Raw genomic sequence first — 4,801 nt, forward strand, 5'->3', positions numbered from 1 at the left:
GAAAATCACAATAAATCTGGCCATTTTGAGCTGCTAATATAGAGCAGCAGCGCTACAATGTTAAGTCATCGGTTTTCGTGAACATCAAACGGGACAACGTCATGTACGCGGCTGTTGGGTGGTAGTCTTTCTGATTACGTACCTTACTTTATATACTTGAACAATTATCTTTAAATTGACAAACATCATATCTGTAATTCATTGCACAGTTCAGACGAAATAAAAAGACTGTTTGTCTTTCTCTGTTAACTACCACTCTGAAATAAGGTCCCATGGTGGTTCATTGGAAGGTGCGTGACTTTGGATCAAGCATCTCAGAGTAAGAACTGGACATAGTGAGGCATACTTGGCCTTAGCAACCTAATCTCTCTAGATAACGTCGTTAGAAAAAAATATTGCGTCTCAGGCCTTCTCTTTGTCTGGAGAGCACCGACAAATGACATACTTTGAGGTTTAATCTCATTGAGAAGCTATTTATTTATTTTGCCTTCATATGTCTTCATGTGCCGCCACACAATAAAGCGGTTTTCTGAATTTCAGATTTTTCTACTGTCTGATATACTGCATTTGGCAACTGTCAAAGGAAAACTAGAGCGCATCATTGTAATTTCTATTTTGCAGCAGAGACTTCTGTAAAAACTCTCTTGGAGTAGAGTCTTATCTTAATACAACTTCATATCTTGGAGGGATTCTGAAATGTTTGATTAAGATTCAGGCTCTGCTTCCTGAGATGCCTTCTGACAATAAGCCTCTCAAACTCTAAATTGAGTAAAATTCACATGAAATGTCACTAATTAAGCAGGCAAGAAAAAAAAAAACAGTTTAGAAAATGTTCTAACAAGAATATAAACTCAGCAGGTTTTCATCCCTTTAGGACGGTTTAAATGTGTTGTTGTTTCAAATCAAAACACAAGTCTGTTAATAAATCTCGGCACAGGAACAACCAGTGCTTGTGGAAACAAAACTCTGATGATAATCCTCCTAGTGAGTAGATTCCCGAAAAATAATTTAATAACCAATCGAAATTGAAGCTTTTTATTCATCCCGAGACACAAATCTTCAGTGAGTTTGGTAAAAGGAAAAAAAAAAATGCCTCAAAGTAGAGGAATGGATGAATTCTTTATGAACGTTCATCCAGTGGAAATTGAATTTCGTGCAGGGGGTAATCACTGCTGCTGTTGTACAAAGTCTGCTTCAAAGGTTGGTTTTGCGTATGAACTTAAAGTTATTTTCCCCCCTGACCTTCATCTCTGTCTTCTGTTCGACTGATGAAGATCCACACGTTGGAACTCAGTTTTTAATCACCCTTCCACTTTCTTTCTTTAACCATCTCTTGTCTCCAAAACCCTTAAAAGCTTCTTCTGATTTTTTCCAGACGATCAGTTCCTCCCTCCTGATTGGACCATAAAGCCGTCCGGCAGAGTCGCTTTAAAATTCGACCTGGTGACTCACTGTAAAAGGCTTTTATAGAGCAGCTTCACCCACAGGTTAACAATTAATTTATGGTGGCAGATTGGTGTGAATGTCACTTTAGGCAGCATTTGACGCACAAAAAGCTTCACTCTCCTATGATCACATCTCATTTTTAGCCACGCTGCCCTGTAGGTCCACCACGTTGGTTCAGACTGGAATATCTCAACACCTATTGGATAGATTATTGTAAAATTGTGTACAGATGTTCATGGTGCCCAGAAGATGAAGCCTGATGACCAACTTTCTCTGTAGTGCCACCATGAGGTTGGACTCCACACTAACTTTTACTTTAGTAGCACTGGTTCTCCCTGCTGGAAAATTTGTCGGAGCACCACTTCAATCGACATACAACGCTACTCATTCCTTTTTTTATATTTTTTTCCATCTTAACTGTATAAGTTGTAGCAGTCACGTTGTTTAAGACTTTGCTATCTTTCTTTGTTTTGGGCTGATTTTTAAAATCCCTCCGGACTAACTGCAGGGGATTCAGATCACCTGTAGCAGGGTGGGGAGACCGACTCCTGATTGAGGAGTGGAAGCAACTTGGGGCATTCACCTCCCAACCAGTCCTGGTGTGACGATGCCCTTTTTGTGAAGGCTTAAAAGAGGTGGAGAAAACACCCAGGTGGCTCTCACACTCCTTCTGAATCTGTCCCTGACTCACTGAGAACCTCATCCTCTTAGATTACCAGCCAGAAACTCTGATCGTTTAGGCCCTCTTGTGTTTTCTTGGCTGCCCCATGTCATTCTAGTGAGGGAGCCCAAGCCCCTATACACCTTCAGCTTTGACATTTTATTTCACTGGAGCTTGTAGGAGCACATTTCAGGTTGATTATCCCCTGAAGAGGCATTTTTTTATTGGTTTATTGTCCGAGTAGCTGACATCGGGCATCCCCTCTAGATTGACATGTTTTTTGTTTATATTTTTATGTAGGTTGGCCTGTAAACGTTTTACCACCAGTACCACCACAGAGTGATAGGAAAATCATTTGCTAATAAATAGACAATTTACAAAAAGTCAAGTAGAGCTTTAGGGGTCTCATGGGCAGAGGAACAAATGTCAATATCATCAATAACCATGTATATAGGAAGTGGATCAGATGATTGATCAAGTAATGGGGTTTTTTGTTGTTGTTGCTGTGGCAGCCACAGTAAAATGTTACCTGTGGAGACGCTGCTCCTGGAGTTTCATGTGATAAAAGGTAAAAAAGGGTAATAAACAAAATCACATATTTGCGCGTCTCGACAACTATCTGATTGGATTGTTGTGACATTTTTTGTTCAGACATTCATGTTACACTAAAGATGAGCTCTGAGATGAGTAAAGTTTCAACATATTAAATGTACACATTGCCTACATTTATTCTGGTGACCCGGTGGGAGCAACCAGAAAGCAGTGAAAATGAGAAAGTGGAGGCAGGCATCAAACCAGCAGGGGGAGACCGTCAGTGACAGCCTGCAGTAGATCCTCACAGTGCTGTTTGTGATGTTTGCCAGCCAGCAGCCAGAGAAAGGACCATGGTGCCTGGATCTGATAAACAAAGCAAAAAGGGGATATATTATTATTAAATATGTGCTTACACTACATGTTTAAACACTGGATGTGAACGACTCGATGAAAGCCGACCTTCAAGTCCAAACTGTCCAGCGTCATTAAATTAACTTTCAAGAGCCTAATCAGCTCCTCTTGATAACAAATGAAAGTTAACATTTTGATTATAGCCACTTGGTTCATCTGAGTGCTTTAATGTGCTTATAAAGTGTCTGAAGGCCCATTCAGATGGTTCTGTTGAAAAAGGATGCTTAACAGTGGAGGAGAGAGCTGGTGGCTGCTGATCAAGTGAATCTCAGAAGCTCATTTGTTTGTTTATTTTTTTGCTTTTTCTTTTGCCGACTGTTTTATTTATTTTTTTACTGGAAACTGTCAAAAGCATTTTTTTTATTTTTCAAACCGGCTCAGACAAACTGGGTGTCAAGAGCTGGGAATTGAATTCTCGAGTCCACTGAAAGGAGTGTGGATGAATCCTGTTGAGCTGCTAACTTGATTTTTGTTTTTCTTTTACAAACGCACACACACCTAAGGACACACACACACACACAGAACGACTCTGTGTGTGTGTGTGTGTGTGTGTGTGTGTGTGTGTGTGTGTGTGTGTGTGTGTGTGTGTGTGTGTGTGTGTGTACGGGATTCCCTAACAGCGGTTGAACAACACTCTCAGTCACCCCTGATGTGAGCAGGAAAAACCTACTGCAGGCTCCCCATCTGTTCAACTCCAGAGTTATGGCAGAGCTCCAGTGCGTACACACACACACACACACACACACACACACACACACACACACACACACCTCATTCATAAAGTCGGTCAGATTCAGACCCCGGTCCGTGGGGAGCAGTGTGAGGTAGAGCAGCAGCAGCAGTGTTTGAGAAGCTCCTCTGAAGTCTAGTTTTAACATACTGTGCCATTTAGAGTCATTACTCAGTCACTTTGAGTGAGCGCTCAGTCTATGAAACAGTTTCCTGACTGTTCAAACACAAACTTCAATACAGCCTCGAAATGAAGTGAAGTCCCAGCAAAGATGGACCAGATAGAAAAAAAACAAACAAACCCTTTTGTCTCAACTCTCCCTCAGTCACTCACAGACAGTAAATTGAGATTGTGGACACTTTAAACACATTGTGCTTTACTTTATTTGTTCAAATGCAGGAACTTGTAAGGGGCGCTGTGGACTTAATGCATTTTATGCTCAAATAAAATGGGGGAGAATGCAGTTCACTATGTAATAAATAAGCCGGAGTGATTGTAAGAGGCTGTTTCTTGGCTTCCTGTTTCAGTTGAGTGACACCAGAGTAATGTTGCAGTGATTTTATTCAGCAAATCAATTCCTCTCTCATTGTTTCAAGCTGCCGTTCAGTACATGTGTAACTACCTCACAGCAGGGGCTTCACAAGCCCCCCAGGAAGATCATCATGTGACGCACTGGCGCCCAAAAAGACTTTTTCCCGTAAGCTTACTGTACATTATTTTTGGGCATCACAACCCCCGCGAAATGACTCATTTGACTATCACGAGTTAAGCAAGAAAGTCTAGAAGAGCTGCAAGATTAAAGTATTTTATCCCCGTTCAAGTTAGCCGGGTGCTAAACTGGAAGTTAGCCGGCTCGGTAGGTGGAAGTCTCTAGTGCGCTCGCTCTATGGGCCCCGCGACGCAGAAGATCCGGGTAATTTTATTGCCGGGAAGCCATTTTGGCTCTATGCGCCACTGAGCAACTTTCATAGGAATGAATGGGGCTCCAACACTGTCCAGATTTAATATGACTTCCTTGG

Source organism: Pagrus major, chromosome 13 (genome assembly GCF_040436345.1).
Source record: "Pagrus major chromosome 13, Pma_NU_1.0".
Taxonomy (NCBI): Eukaryota; Metazoa; Chordata; class Actinopteri; order Spariformes; family Sparidae; genus Pagrus; species Pagrus major.